This window comes from Tenrec ecaudatus, chromosome 4, assembly GCF_050624435.1.
Source record: "Tenrec ecaudatus isolate mTenEca1 chromosome 4, mTenEca1.hap1, whole genome shotgun sequence".
Taxonomy (NCBI): Eukaryota; Metazoa; Chordata; class Mammalia; order Afrosoricida; family Tenrecidae; genus Tenrec; species Tenrec ecaudatus.
In genome coordinates, this window is record NC_134533.1 from 109,935,389 (window position 1) to 109,952,448 (window position 17,060).

Here is a 17,060-nt window from a genome sequence, read left to right on the forward strand (position 1 = left end):
AAGTTCTCTCAGTAATACACGTGTCTTAGCCTCATTAAGGTGCAGTAAAAAACAAACTAACAAAAAATCCAGATATGACAAAATAATAATTTATAAATTATCAAGGATTCATGGGGAAGGAGGATGTGGGGAGGGAGGGGAAAAATGAGGAGCTGATACCAAGGGCTCAAGTAGAAAGCAAATGCTTTGAGAATGATGATGGCAACACATGTATGGATGTGCTTAACACAGTAAATGCACGGATAGATTGTGATGAGTTGTACGAGCCCCCAGTAAAATAAAAAAAATCGAATCGAAACAGTAGCTTCTAAGTGGATCTGCTTGGTCAATTAAGTTCAAGGCAGAGAGGTCAGTTGGGATCCCATGGAGGGTCATCTTGATAGATGTGTTTGAAGGGCACAGAGCATCATGGAGCTTATTGGGAAGATGCTTTAAGAAAATCATTAACTGCTGTGATGAGAAAAAGACCAGGAACATTGCACTGATAATTATTTAACCATCATGACAATGTACCTGCTCAGTGTTAAAGGGTAGCAAGGTCTGTCCTCTGCGAATTTCCTCCGGAAGCCTTATCTTATACACGCTACAGTCTTGATCTTGTCTCTTCAGACTTTCCCCCCACCTTGGTTATAACAAATCAGTCTTTGACGAGTCCTTTAAACAGAGTTCTTGTTACATATCTCTTATAATAGCCTCTCAGACTACTCTTTGTTCTCCGAGAGCATTTGAAAGGAACAGGAGTTGAGGACCTCGAGGATGCTGAAACTGCCACGTAAAGCACAGGGCAGGATTCTTTGGGAAGGGTTCAAGAGAGAGAAGCATTGCTTCAGAAGTGTATAGACCTAGAATGAACTTTTGTTTATTAAAGGTTTGTTTACAATTTTGAGTACATTGTGATTTATCCTTGGTAAGACCCATGCCTTGGCAGGACCTCTAGTTCTTTCTTCTCTAAGCACAGATCATTACCAGAGACAATGTCCAGAGACACCAGTAAATGAAGTACGTGGTGTGAAAGTGAGGGGGAAGGAGAGAGCCAGCCTAGACCAAGGAGTCAGCTCCTAGTACAGATTACAACAGGGAGGCAAGAAGTAGAACAAAGAGAACAATGAGTAAACTGACCAGGCCAACTTGGGGGAGGGATGGGTGTGGGGCCTTTTGGCCTAATATAGTCCTCAAAGCAAAGCACCAGGAAATAGGCCACAGTCATGTGTCTGACTTCCGCACATCGTGACTCTCTGCCTGCTGGGTAAACTAGGCCCAATCAGTCTGGAAGTGTAATTCAACCAAGGAAGACTTCCAAGCCCTGGTTCTGTAGTGGTTAAGTGTTGGGGTGTGATCTGCATGGTCGGCCATTGGAACCCACCGGCAGTTCTGTGGGAGAAAGGCAAGGCTTTCTACTCCTGGCAAGTTACCGTCTAAGAAACCCACAGCGGGTAGCAGAGTCAGCACTGACTGATGGCAGCGCCTTTGCTTTTCCGGTTTTTTCTTGCTGAGGAATAAGGACAGATGTAAGAAACGGGGAGCAGCTTCCTATGTTATACTTTAAGTGACATCTGGGCCCCTTCAATATTTTGGTCCCACGTCTGTATTGCCTTTCGACTGTCCCACGTTGCTGCCAAGAACTCAGCACTATGCAGTAAACACGGTGCACGAAAATTTCCCACCTTTCCTTTGCTGTCTTCCCTTCCTGATAGTCTCATCCCTTCGTACCCACCTGCTGAGCTTCTTTAAAATGCAGCTGGGCTAGCATTTCCTCTTCGAAGCCTTCTTTTATGTCGTGAGGCATTATTTGTCTTTATCTTGATAGTGTGTTTGGCATCCCCATTCCGTGGAGACATTCCAGGAGGACAGGGTGCATGTGTTTAGCTTTGTGCCTTGCCATCTACCATAGCCTGATAGGTGATCTATATAGCGCCAACGTGGAGGCGCTCTGAGGGATTGCATGTTGTGCTGCGAACCCAGTTGGAAACCACCAGCTGCTCTGCGGGAGAAAGACGTGGCGTTCTACTCTCAGTTTCCCGGCTCAGAAACACAGGGGCACTTCTAGCCTGTCCTGCAGGGTCACTATTAGCTGGCATCGACTCGATGGCAGGGCGTTTGTTTGCCAATACGGGTTCACTAAGAGGCCTAACCGACAGTCGGCGGCAAGTTTGTTTTTTGGTCTTCAAGTTGAGCATATGTAAGTAAACATCAGGGGCACCAGCTTCCTACCCCTCCCTGGCCCCTGTATCTTACTATTCCAGGGCCTAGCTATCTAAGTGCTTGCCCAAAGAGATTCAGATTTGAGGCACTGTCGCTCCGATTCCAGGGACCTCTGCGTCCTGAGCTGCTAACCACAGAGTCAGCGGTTCGAACCCACCAGCTGCTCCAGGGTCTTTAGAGTCGGAGTGCGCGGTGGTCTTGCTTTTCGTCACCTGTCTACCCGTCAGGCCGGCGTACGGAAGCCGGGAAGCTCAGGGCCGGCGGAAGGCCCGCCCCCAGGCGCACAGAAGCCGGGGATCGCTTCCGGGGCGCGGGGGACCGCACTGCGCAGCCGCAGCCGCCGGCCCCACCCCGCCCCGCCCTGTCCGGCCCCGCCCCGCGGCCGCTTGCCGCCTGCTGCAGGCCGCGCGCTCTGAGAAGATGAACGCTCCGCAACCGTCCCGCCGCGCCGCCGTGTCCCGCGTAGTCTAGTTCAGCGCGAGCCACCGGCTCCACAGGTGGGGCGCGCCCACAGGTGCACTGGGAGGAGGCGGGGCCTTGCGCTGTGGAGACGTCGTCGGGGGCGGGGCCGCGGCGTGTTTGCCGGTGAGCCGTGGGCGGTGGCGCTTGCGGTTCGGGCACGGGCTGCCGAGGGGAGGGCGCGGGCGCGGGCGCGGGCGCGGGCGGCCGGCGGCCGCTGTAGGTGACCGAGTTCTTGATAGAACCTCCGCTGGGCTTTACAAGGCTCTCAGTTCGGAGCCGAGAGCCACTCTCTCGCTCTGTGTCCCTGGGCCGCGCTGGCCCCCAGGTTTCCCGAGTTACCGCCCAGTTGAAAGGAGTTGAACTTGCCTGGCTTACACCGCGCTCAGCACCTGTAGGCCAGGAGCGCTAGCCACCTTTGGCAAAAGTAAGCACAAGGCGTTATTCCCTGAATACTGAAGATAACAGTTCCAGAGGTTCCGTTCCATAAAGCCACTCGGGACAAGCCGTACCGTTGGGATTTGCCCGAGTTGGATTATACGAGAGTGATTTTTTTGAGGAGAGCTATTCACTCAAAGAAGACCCTATTGGTGCCTTGGGTTAAGGGCCGGGCTGCCGACCTCATCAACAGTAGTTCAAAACCCCAAGCAGCTTCACAGGAGAAAGGTGAGGCTGTCTGCTTCCGTTAAGATTTACAGTCCAGGCAACCGTAGGGAGCAGTTCTACTCTGTTGGAATGAACTTAGGGATAGTGATTTTCTGGCTACTATTCCCTGCCAAGCCCCACTTAACGGAGTCATCAATAAAATGAGGATGAGGGCCTCTGATGGTGTAACAGTTTATGCTAGGCTGTTACAACCCAAAGGTTGGCATTTAGAACCCACAACTACTACGGTGAAGAGTAAGTATCACCTGTTAGGTCTGCATGCCTCAGAACCATCAACCACAGGAGCACAAAGACCGCCTTTCCCCCCCAAACAGTGTTCTGCAGGGAAGGAGGAGGAATAGAACCAGTAACCCAGGGAGGATGTGGGAAAAGACCTGTCCATGGAAAAACCCACGCTCACCCATCCAGTTTGATGCCAACTCACAGTTACGCTATAGGACAGGATAGAACTGTCTCTGGCTTTCCAAGGCTGTACCTCTTTACGGAATTAGAAGGCTCGTCTCTCACCTTCACAGTGGCTGGCGATTTTGAACTGCTGACTTTGAAGATAGTAGCCCAATGCTATTCAGTATACCACCAGGGTATGTTGAAGGGATTGCAATTATGTCAGGAAGCAAAACTTGTATATATTGTTAAATGGAAAATGAATTGGCTCAGTAAACTTTCACCCAAATCACAACTAAAAAAAATAAAAAGGCCAACTGAAAAAGAAAAGGAGACACGGAGTAACTGAACCCTTTGCTGTAAATTCTGACTCAGAGCCAACCTATTGGGCAGAGTAGACCACCCCCTTGGGGTTTCTGAGACTGTAAATCTTCATGGGAGCATATGCCTCCATCTCTTACCCCAGACCCCAGAGGGCATGGGTAGGGAGTTCAAACAGGATCTTTAGCTTGGGCAACCCTGTGCTTTAACCTCTACACCACCAGGACTCTTCTGTAATCTTTACAGGAAAAGCTCTTAGGGCAGTTCTGTTCAGTCACATGGGTTGTGTAAACGTGGTGTGGGGGCAACATCTGACTTCCTCAAGGGGAAGAAGAATGCAACTCCTTATCAGTCCGAGGCTGATTCTAGATGCAGAGGTCGGGTATTCCTCCACTCTCCAGTCTTCTTACCAGTCCTGACACCAGCCATCCCTCCTATGGCACTCTACATCTGTCTGGGTTCAATAATTCATTTCAGTGACCACACGGAATTCAGACAATAATCACAATTATAGGTTTACTAGGGAATTGTACAGGTTACAATTCAGGATCAGAGATTTAAAAAGCAAAAAACAATTCAGGATCAGAAATGCTCAAGGATACCATTGTCAGGCATGCCTCTCTCTGATCCTTGGCCTCAACCACATGGTCCACTGGCCTCTGCTCAGGCAAGTGTTACACATACCTTTTAGTGCTTTGATGAATACCCAATGGACATGACACTCCAACTGGATAGCAGTGGGCCAGTGTGAGAAATCAGTGAGCAGGAGACAGTCAGTGGAGGAAGTAATGGAGTCTTGAAGAAAACCCAAACCCGAGGATGGTGAAGCCTCACCGAAGATGCAGACCTTGGCCGAGTAGATTGAGTTATAAAAATTTGTAAGGTGAATTGTCCTTTGTCTGGAACTACAGCAGAGCATTGTAGCTTTTTATGTCACCTAATTGAATAATTCACAATGGATTGATGACAGCATCAAGAAATAGTTGCACACACAGCAAGACATTGCCAAAGAGGATACTTACTAGGTCACGGAATTATTTTTCACGAGGAAAAAGATTTAAGTCACTTGAGGATAAATATGGTTTTTTTTCATCACTGCCCTTCACTCAGTTTGTGCCTAGGTATCAATAAATGTTTATGGAATCATTTTTTTTAATGGAAGGGCTTTGGGAGGTAGAGCTGTTAGAATCTGTTGTGGAACAAAAGGATCGAATTCAAGGGTTGCTTATGCTAATTTGCATGGTAAACTGAACTTAAGCCAAACTCATTGCCACTGAGTTGATTTTGACTCTTAGCCACCATATTAGAGAAGAACTGCCTTTACATGTTTCTGGGACTAGAAATCTTTGTAGGAGCAGAGAGCCTCTCTCTCCCCATTCCCACCCCCACCTCCTCCCCATGAGCAGAGTAGCTGGTGGGTTCAAACTGATGACCTAAAAAGACCCTCAAATTCACTGCCATCATGTCGATTCTGACTCGTAGCGACGCAAAACCTTTGCCACTAGGGCTCCTTACTTGCATGATACAGTAGTAGTCTTAATTACAGAGTTGATACTGGTTCCTGACAGTAACGTCGGCGTAATGACATCGACTTCATTTCTGACTTGCCCATTTGGTGAGTGAAGATAATCACAAATTGTGACACACTCAAAGACCAGAATAAATAGGAAATAAAGGGAATATGGAAGGAACTTGGATGTAATGCTAACATCATGTTTACTTTCTTCTTTGGTCAGCAAATATCTGAGTAATGAAGAAAACCTGAAACTATTTGGGAAGTGCAACAATCCAAATGGCCATGGGCACAATTATAAAGGTGAGAGAAAAAAGGATGGAACTTCAGCCCTTTCAGTGAGAGGCGAAAGGCGCCAAGGTTGTCCAGCAGATAGAGACGTCGTGAGCCAAACCTTACAGACAGAGCAGGAGCGTGAAGTCAACTTCCACAGACCAAATGGTAGTTTAGAATGAAAAGTTCAAAACGCCTCGCTTGGATGCATCTTAAATTGTGTTTCTCAATTGTCCTGTTACAGATAGTCCAAAACAATGAATAGCTATATGTATATATATGCCTTAAAATTAAGATTAGTTTAGCAGCATGCTTCCTTCTAATTGGGTTATGATGAGGCTAATGCTAACATTAGAGTAAATAATAACCAACAAGAAGGAAATATTGCCCAGCATTGTGCTAGACGGCAGAAAAATAAACTGGGTTTGAAACTTTGCCAATAGTGCTCTAAAAAAGCAGTTAATTTTCACAAACATAGGAGCTTTGATTCTTTGAGATATAAGAGATTCCTGCAAAAGCTATTACATCTGCTACAGAATCTAATGCATCTGGTGATGTGGAATAAAAGACCAGACAAAATGATAGAAGATGGGGATTTTTATTTGTGACACAGCCTAGATTTGATTGATGATGTCTCTGTTGTTTAACTCACTTATTGCACAATTCCTAAAGTGTTTTTATAGAGCTGTTAATACATAAATACATAAAAGTTTATTAATTTTCAGGAGAGTCCCTGATTGACACCAATGCTTAAGCACTTGACTCTTAGATAAAAGGTTGGCATTTTGAACACACCCAGAAGACAGGCCTCACGGTGATCAGTTTCCCAAAGGTCAGAACCTTGGAAATCTTATGGAACAGCAATTCCACTCTGTACCCCTGGAGTTGTCAAGGGTCAGAATTCATTCACTTGTAACTAACAACAACAACAACAAAAATCGTTTTTTAAAGCCCTGACCAGGGAAGTTTTACAAATGCTTTACACAGCATTTGTCAGTTCCCCAGGTGTTACTTTACACGGTATATGTAGTCATGTGAGTAGAGGGATATGAGTTGAAGGCCCCTTAGTAAGCATAGTTTTGTTTGTTCAGAAGGCTGTTGTCCTGAAGTGAACTCATTCTGGAAGCATGCCTGTACCTCTTCTATTTATTTGTCACAGGACGAAATTGTGGCAGTGGTGACTTAACACCTAAGTAATCAAGAGCATAAGCTAAATTTACACCCTTTTTTTGTCTTGGCTTCTACCACCGAGCTCCTCTGTCTTGGTTGAGTCTTCTTTTGGTTGATCAAAAGATCTGAACAAAAAAAGAAAAGCTGTTTGGGGGGATGTCATACTTAATTCATTGATGTTGCTAACTTGTGTCTGGCTGTTAATATGTTGAAAGTCATGCTGATGTTTTCGTCTTTCTGTTTTCTTTCCTGTAGTTGTGGTGACAGTACATGGAGAGGTACGTGCTGAGAACATGTGTGTCCTCTGTGCAGATTGCCAAGCCCTCTGTAATCTAGCATGGTAGAATCTGTGTTGAACGCTCTGTTGCAATCAGTCCTGCTTCATTGCCTTTGTATGTGGGGTGGGCTGCCCTCATTCCAGGCTGCTGCTCTCCCTGAGTGTTGTCTTCACGGTGCTCTGTGTGGACAGAGAGGAGAACAGGGCAGTGAAAAGGATGCCTGAATCATGTGTTGCCATGCTGAGATTGATGACTGTCAAAGGGATGGAGGCAAATGTGGGCATAGTCTCTGCACAGTGGGAAGCCTTTAATAACTTGCCAGAGGGTTACATGTAAAGAGCCACTGTAGAAATTCTCACCGGTATTTGTTTTACAGATTGATCCGTCTACAGGAATGGTTATGAATTTGACTGACCTCAAAGAGTACATGGAGGTAATGGTGCTTATTATGTATACTGTTTAATGGCCCCCTTAGGAACCTTGGTAGTGCCGTAGCTAAGTACTTGGCTGGTAAGCAAAAGGTCAATGATTTGAGGCCATCAGCTGATGTGGGGAAAAAGAGATGGCCGTCTGCTCCTGGAAAGAAAGATTTACAGCCGTGGAAACGTTATGGAGCAGTTCTGCCCTGTCTTTAGGATCAGTGTGAGTTGGAATTGACATGATGACATTGGTGTTTGCTGTTTCCCATCTCCGACTGAATGTCTCCAGGAGTCATTGTGAGTAAGAAGGAGCCATTGGACTGCCACGCTCTTGGCTGTCTCAAGTTGTTTGGGTCACTTAATGGCAATCAGATATGGCGTGTTACAGTGATAACCATGTCCATATCCTTCTAAGACCCAACCTTTTCCTTGAAGCTTTCTTTTCCTTTTCGGAATTTTTCTTGATCTTTCAATCTTAGATTTTAACACCCATGTTGAAGTCAGGAACCTGGTTGGTGCAATCGGTTAAGTGTTGGACTGCTAACTGAAAGGTTGGGAGTTTGAACCTACTAGCTGCTCCACACGAGATTTCCAGCCTTGAAAGGCCTATAAGGGCAGTTCCACTCTACCTATAGGCTCACTGTGAATTGTAATTGATCTCACATGACTTAATAACCTGGTAGTTAACATATTTGCTTACTTTTCATGAATCTTTGTGGTAAGGTCTAGGACTACCAAAATGAACGAGATATTACTGTTGGCCAGAGTACTCCATGCCACTATTTCTAGGTTCAGTAATCAGTGCTTAAAAAGTGCCGGTTGAATTAATGAGATAAGAGATTGAGTGAATGAACACAAGTACTGTGCTCCAAGTACTTTGGGAAAACTGGAGCTCCTGTATGTGTTAGACGAAAGGCAGGTAGACATCAAGTATGCCAGAGCATTACACGGCAGTAAGAAATCACCAAGCAGGCCCTCGGTGAACACCATACTCCCATTGGCCATCGAGGTTCATCTTGGTGTAGACTCCATGCCATTGAGTACAGTTAGAAAACGCTCTTCAGCAGAGCCGTCGGCATAGGATTTGGAACTTGAACTAGGGTTGAAGAGAAAGCATAGACTGGTGTAGCACATACTCTTTAAATTCTTAGGCTCACTCAGGGTGCAGTGGGTTACAAGAAACAGTATTATTACCAATAATGACAGTAGCAATACCAGGAGGGGAAGGCGAAGGTGCAGGAGAAAGAGGGAACCGGTCACAATGCTCTACATATAACCCCCTCCCTGGAGGGTGGAAAACAGAAAAGTGGGTGAAGGGAGACATCAGATAGTGTAAGACATAAAAATAATAATAATTTATAAATTATCAAGGGTTTGGGAGGGACGATGGGAGACTGGGGGGAAACAGGAGCTGATATCATGGCTCAAGTAGAAAGAAAATGTTTTCAGAGTGATGACGGCCACAAATGCACAAATGTGCTTGCCCAATGTGTGTATGTATGGATTGTGATAAGAGTTGTACGAGCCCCCAATCAAATGCTTAAACAACAACAGCAAACAAAACAGTATTCTTGTTAATAGACTACTCTTTAGATTAGTGTGGTTAGGGGCTATCCAGTGGGTTTTGACTTATGACTACCATATATACTCGTGTATAAGCTGAGTTTTTCAGCACATTTTTCATGCTGAATAAGCCCCCTTGGCGTATACTCGATTGAGGGTCCCCACTTACCTGTTCTCCGGTGCAGTGCGGATGTTCTCCAGTCTTCCCTCGTCTGTGGGTTCTTGCAGCCTCTGTGGGTGGGCCGATGACTGCTGATATCGCCGCTCCTCTTTCTCCTGCATGCATGTTGTCCATGCCATACTGGGAAGGAACCTGCCCGCTTCTGTGTGCTGGTACCTCGGGCGCACCGCATCATCATCAGATGAATGTCGGATGTGGCCGCTTTTCTTCTCCTGTTCTTCTCCAGGGCTGTGACCAATGACGTAGCCTTTACAGTATTACCCCTGATTGGTCATGCCCCTTGCTCTCCCCAAGCATTGCTGAATGCAAGTACTGGTATATCTCTGGTCTTGGATATGCAGTATGTTTTTTTACAGACTCAGTCTGCTATATTTTATTTTCTGATTAACCCCTACCTGGACCCAGTGTCGACTATGCTTTCAGAGAGCATCCTGTGTTAGGACTCATAATATACACACTGCATTGTATGTGCACTGTGTTACTGCATGTGTTGCGTTAGCACTTGTCATACATAATGCGCTAACACTGTGTGTACAGTAACAGTGCATACAGAACGCAGCGTGTATATTATGAGCCCTAACAGGCTGCTCTATGCAGACAGTCATGTCATCACATTCTGGAATATAATTAGCCTGCGTTAGGCCTCAAACTATGCAAGCTACGTTGTGTACATGCGGTAAGGCAGCGTATGTAGTAATGCAGCACAGGCAGTAACGGTGTGTGTAGTTACTGTAGATACCATGTTGTTTTCGTTGGCCCACTTTTCCACATGCAGAGCTAGTTAGCGGTTTTTCTTTGAAATAAATATTCAAAAAGATTTAACCTATTGGTGCCTGAATTAATGTAATTTTACCAGTAGCTCTTGCATTTCCTACCCTAGGCTTATACTTGAGTCAATAAGCTTTCCCAGATTTTTTTGTGTGGTAAAATTAGTGCCTCGGCTTATATTCGGGTTGGCTGATACTCGAGTATATATGGTATACAGACAGGTGATAGAAACACTGCCCAGCTCTATACTAGCCTCACAATTATACCATTGTTTGAGCCGTTGTGTCTCAGCCTACATAGTTAAGCACCAGCCACTGTTTTGCTGACCTTCCTTTACTAAGTACAATGTCTTTCTCCAGGGACATGTTCTTCCTGATAACATGTCTAAAGGATGTAAGATGAAGTCTTACCATCTTCACTTCTTTTTTAATCATTTTATTGGGGGCTTGTAAAACTTTTATCCCACATTTGTATATTTGTTGCCATCATCATTTTCAAAACATTTTCTTTCTACTTGAGCCTTTTGTATCAGCTTCTCATTTTCCCCCTCTCTTCCACCATCCCTCCCTCATGAACCATTGATAATTTATACATTATTATTATTTTACCATCTTTACTTCTAAGGAGCATTCTGTCTGTACTTCCAAGACAAATTTGTTTTTTATTCGGGAAGTCCATGGGCATACTCAATATCCTTTGCCCATATCATAATTCAAAGGCATCATACGTTTGAGGTGATAAAAATAGCATACTTTGGGTAAAGCACACTTTAATCCTTAAGGGGATACCTTCATTTTTACCACTTTAAAAAAATGGTCTTTGGGAGCAAATTTGCCCAAGCAATACATGATTTGATTTCTTGACTTCTGCTTATATGGATGTTGATTATGGATCTTAGAAAATGAAATCCTTGATTACTTCAGTATTTACAAATCTCTTTATCATGATGTTGCTTATTGGTCCAGTTATAAGGATTTGTTTTCTTATTTGTTTTCTACTATGTAATCCATATTAAAGTCTCCGGTGTTTGATCTTCATCAGTAAGTGTTTCAAGTCCTCTTCACTTTTAAAAAGCAAGCAAGGTTGTGTCGTGAACACATCACTGGTTGTTAATGAGCTTTCCACCAATCCTTATGCTGGGCTATTCTTTGTATGGCCCAGCTTCTTAGGTGACTTGCCCAGATTGAATAAGTAGGCTAAGAGGATACAGTTCTGACATAGACCTTTCCTGTTTTAAACCAGACTGTGCCTCCTTGTTCTGCTAGTGACTGCCTCAGTGTACACATTCTACAAGAGCCCAATGAAGTATTCTGAGATTTCCATTCCAGTGTTATTCCTTGTCATATTGATGTGGCAGTAGCATCTGCCTGCCTCTGTTCACAAGGCACCCAGATTGTACAACTCTGCATCAGCCCAAAGCTCTAACTATGAGATAGAGGTTGGACATGCCTCCCCTCCAACCTTCCTTACTAGTTCTGACACCACCATTCCTCCCAAAGTACTCTCTTCTGTTTGTCAAGGTTTGAAATTTCATTGTGATGTTCCCACAGAACTCACAGACAAGTCTCATGATTATTGGTTTTATTAGGGAAGTTAACAGGTTATGATTCAGGATTAGAAATGCCCAGCTAAAGTTATTTTGGTCAGGAGCACCTCTTTTCCGTCATGCCAGCACACACCTCTCTGGTCGCATGTCTCTCGGCCAGGTCCCTTGGTCTCTGCCCTGCTTGGGCAAGTGTTAGAAAGCTCCCTTAGCCCTTCCAATAAGTGTATACACTACTCTGTTGCAAGCCTCAGCCCCAAAGCACTCAGCTGTGGCTCCAGGGGTCATGAACTCAGCTCCTCCCAAGACGTATTCTATCAGTACCTTCCCTTAACTTCTCTGAGTCAGATTCATCAGGAACAGGTATGTGCTCAATTTGCCTGGTCTTACTCTTGTTTGGAGAGAGTTACAAAGACTGTGACCTCGTTAAGACACTGTACTCATGTTGTGATGTCTTATGATGTGAACATTCTAATACCTCTGAATAGCCAATGGCACATCTTTCTGGAATTCTCTTCTTTTAACTAAGATACATTTGACATCAGCAATGATCTCCCTAGTTCCATACCCTCTTCTAAATCTGACTTGAACTTTTGTCTGTTCCCTGTCAGTGCATTTCTGCAACCGTTTTTGAATGATCTTCATCCAAAGTTTTACTTGCATGTGATAGTGATACTGGTCAATGATTTCTGCATCCTGTTGGGTCATCTTTCTTTGGAATGAGCACAAATATGTATCTTCCAGGTGTTTGGCCAAGAACTTTCGTGGTAGAGTTGAATGAGCACCTCCAGTGCTGCATCCTTTGGCTGAAACATCTCACTTGATATTCCGTCAATTCCAGGAGCCATGGTTTTCTCATCCACCTTCAAAACAGTTTCAGGCTCTTTCTGCAGTGCCGTTAGTTCTTGCTGCCTCCTCAGATTGTTGACTGTCAGCCAATTATTTTTGGTACAGTTATTTTGACTCCTTTTTGGTATCGTGACTTCCCTCTTCTGTTCATGCTTTCTGCATCTTTCGGTATTTTGCCCGTAGAATCTTTTAATGTTGCAACTCGAGGCTTTTTCCGTTTCCCCAGCTTGAGAAATGCTGAGTGGTCTTTCCTTTTGGTTTTCTAACTCCAGGTCTTTGCCTTCTCAGCCACGTCCTCTGAAATCATCTGTTCTGCCCTTCAACTTCCTTTCTTCGTCCACTTGCTTTAGCTACTCTTTGTTCAAGAACAAACTTTGTAGTCTGTCTCTTCCCACATCCATTGTGACCATTTCTCTCTTTTTAATGATGTGTGATGCCATTCCACAACTTGTCATCAGTGCTCATTGCATCCAGTTTGTTCTGGAGATGACCTTGAAACTCAGGCATAATATACTCACAGTAGTATGTTGGCTGCCATGGACTTGTTAGAACTGTCTTTAGCTCCAACTTGAGCTAGCGTATGAACAGTTGATGGTCTGGTCTGCATGTGGCTCAGCCTTCTTTGGAAGAGTGATTTTGAAATTCTTCATCATCTTTTCCCATATGCTAGTTACTGAGCATTCCATTCAGTACTGGCCACTGTTTATGTTATTGGAAATAGGTATTTTCAGTGAATAAGTTGTTGATCTTGCAAAGTTCTGTCATGAGACCTATGGCATTGTTTGCGTCTCCAAGGTCGAATTTTACAACCATGGATCCTTCTTAGTTTTCATCCTTTGCATTCTAGTCACCAGTAATTATCGATGCATCTTGATTGCACGTTTGATCATCTGAAGTCTGGAGAAACTGCTAAAAATCTTCAATGCCTTCATTTTGGTATTAGCGATTGGCATGTAAATATGAATGAACTTTAAAAAGAAGTTTTATTGTCACTTAAAGTACATATCACACAATTCGATAGTTCAATCCTATTGAAAAGAATTGTACAATTAGTACCACAATTAATTTTAGAACATTTTCTCCACTCCACCCATGATGAATTGCCTTGAAAATGAGTTGTGTGATCACCTTCAGTTCTAGTGCTGTCTCCCCCTCCCGCCTTCGTTGTTTACCCTCGAAATCCCCTCACCCTCCCCTTATTCCCTCAGTGAACTTTGTAGATGTATGGATAGTGTTCCACCACTGACAGTGTTGTATTCAGAATAGATACTGCAGTGCTCTCTCTGGCAATGAGTGTGTTGCAGTTCCCCTACAGTCATTCCAGCTTAATAAACGAGATCATCAGCCTATTTAAAATGACCAATGTCAGTCCATTTCAGCTCCCTAATGCTGAGGGTAGTAACTTTGTGTGTTTTGTTTCATGTTTGACAATGTCCAGTTATCCCAGTTTCATACTTTGTACATTTCACATTGTGATTATTAGTGAGTATTTTCAGTTATTTCTTCTCATTTTGAAAACATACCTTGTGGTTATTAATTTTATTGCTTCACAAATGCATAGATTTTGTACGATATTTAAGAGAAAATCTAGAAATAAGGCAAGTTTTAGTTTTTGCTAATGAGAAGGAACATTATGATAATATATGTAGACATTAGGAATTAAGATTTTACATATTTACCTAGCATTTTTTAAGAGCCCAGATCATTATTAAAACTTCTTCTAAGAGAAATATATAACTACTTACCTAGTTGTCTGCTTGATGAGATGTCGACCTTGCCAGAGCCTTATCTTGATGACACTGTGGTCTTGTATTGTAGGTGAGGCTGTTGCGTGCTCAACTGAATTCTGAATCACACTGGCTTATGTTACAAAAGGGTGCTGTTAATTCTCTGCTTTTGGGTTTTTCATGTTCTCTTACTCAGTAGCAAGAAGGAAGCAAATATGAGCCACTTTATCCATGACTTTAAGCGATGAATGATAGGGTTACAGGCTCACGGCATAGGTGTAAAACTTGGAATTTGAGTCATAAATGGGATCAGTGATTTTTTTTCTCTCTCCCTTGTTTTGTCTCTAGGAAGCTATTATGAAGCCCCTCGATCATAAGAATCTGGATCTAGATGTCCCATACTTTGCAGATGTTGTGAGGTGAAGTCACTGTCATGTTATATAGATAGTAGTAACAAAAGAATTTATTTGAACATTTTATCTGATTGATTTGTGATTTCTAGTTTTAGTTTAATGATTTTTAAAGCAGAATTTCTTTTCTATGTAAATATACATAAAATTTTGTTTGTTATGCAAATATACATACATTTTGTTTGTTATTAGCTTTTGAACTTTATTTTTTTCCCCTTACAGCACAACAGAAAATGTAGCTGTATATATCTGGGAAAACCTCCAGAAATTTCTTCCTGTGGGACTGCTTTATAAAGTAAAAGTATATGAAACTGACAACAATATTGTGGTTTATAAAGGAGAATAGCTCTTAGGGATTAGTCTAGAAAGGTTAATTATTTTCCATATTTGAAAGTGATCTTTGTCCCCTTGAAATTTTTAAGAGGTTATCACATAATGGTTGTATCTTTACATTTTGTTCTGAGAGCCTGATGTATTTAAATTATTTAAATTTAAATATATTTTATAACAAAACATATTTGAGTTGTTTAGGTATTACTACAATCAATTTTAGAACCTTTTCTTAATTTTTGTATTGATTGGTGTTTGATCTTCATTTCCCTGAAACTTCCTCTCTTATAATCCTAAGAAACTGTTAATCCAATTACTGTCACTGTCGTTTTATTGGTCCTGGATTTCATATAAAGAAGATCTTTGTAGTTTTATCGGTCCTAGATTTCATGTGAAGAAAATCTTTCAATGAAAAATCCCAGTAACTACAATTATATAAACACAGAAAAATCTTAATCCAAGAGAATGCATGCAGAACATAAGTTAGATCAAATTAAGAATGAGTTAAAGGGAAAACAAGATGTTAAAATTAAGCCTAACTATATCTGCATTAATCCACTTTCCATTTCACTGTGTCTGGGGGAAAGGCTATTCACCCTTCTAGACAGTGGTCCGAGGGAGTTCAATGGATGCTGAATCCACATGGGACTTTGCAAATGGATTTTGAATTTTCACGGTCTTCCATAGTGAGAGGTTGGAAATGGAGGATGACGGGGCTGTGCACTGGCCAGAGGAAGGCCAGGGCAGCACAGAGGCCCCTCTTGTTGGTCCCGGGTCTTTGTAACAAGATGAGAGGTTGGAGACGGAGACAAGGAGCAGAGAGAATTTAGCTAGGAATGTGAATTTGAGAAAGATTTTATTGAGGCAGGGAAAGAACTCCTGGGAGGAAAGGGAGAGCAGAGAAAGGGACGGGGGGGGGGGGGGGGAGGGGCATCTTGAGCCCCTGGGCAGGTTCTGAGACCCAACAAGTTAGGTCAGGGAAATTGCATTGCTTCTGGCAGTGAGGCAGTGGGACATCTATAGGACTTGAGCCAAGGACATATGTACTGATAAGGGGAAGGAAGGCCTTCTGGTGCTGCAGTTGCAAAGTCTGAGTCAGGATGTGGTCTGTTAGTAAATCATCACAGAACACTGAAGGAAGGGGCTGTGCAGACCCAGTCTGGAGAGATAACCTCCTTGGAACGCTGGAGTCAGGGACTGCACACTCCAGCTCTGTCCTTGACAGGCCGGGGGAAGGGCCATATAGTCCAGCAGGCTATCTTTTGGGAGATCTGGGGGAAGTGGCTGCATGGGCCAGACCCAGCTGCTTGTTTTAAGAAAAGCCTTTACGATTCCATACGCTATTGTTTCTGAGAGCTGGGGTACCATTTGAGTATTGAGCATGACCACATCATAAGAACTAATTATTTTTAGGTTAGGGCTTAATGTTAAATGCAAGCTCAAAATGAATTATTTTATGTGAGGTGTGTGTGTGTGTGGATACACACACACATATATTCCTTTTCGATAGATCTCCCTCTTTAGTGGCAACATCAGCTTTTTGAGAGAACGTCAGTAACCACCATCGGACCTTTGGTAATTCTAATAGTGTCATTAAACTAGCCAGTGGTACAGGATTTAAAATACTATTGAGATAAGTGTGGGGGCCAGCTTCAAGAACAGAATGGGTCCAACAGGGCGAATGTGTAATTGAAGGGTATATTAAAGAGACATCAGCCAAGATAAAGCATGCAAGGGCTTCAGGAACCAGGTCTGTGCACAGAACGAGAGAGTGTACTGTATTCTCATGAGTTTATATAATCTTGGGCACGCAGGCCATGGTAAGCACATATGTAACAGGAAGGGGTTACATAAGAGGCATACACATAACGAGAGGGAGGAGCTAGGGGTATGTGTGCAATAGGAAGAGGTTGTACTAGGGCATACATGTGACAGGAAGGCACATACATAACAAGATGGGTGGGCTCTAGAATCAAGATGGCAGCCTAACCTTGGTTGTATGAG

At 43.5% G+C, this 17,060-nt stretch overlaps 1 pseudogene; it reads left to right on the top strand.

Moving 5' to 3' along the window:
- Window positions 1-2,575: 2,575 nt before the first annotated feature.
- LOC142445086 (6-pyruvoyl tetrahydrobiopterin synthase-like) lies at window positions 2,576-15,921 on the top strand (annotated as a pseudogene).
- The last annotated feature ends 1,139 nt before the right edge of the window (window positions 15,922-17,060 follow it).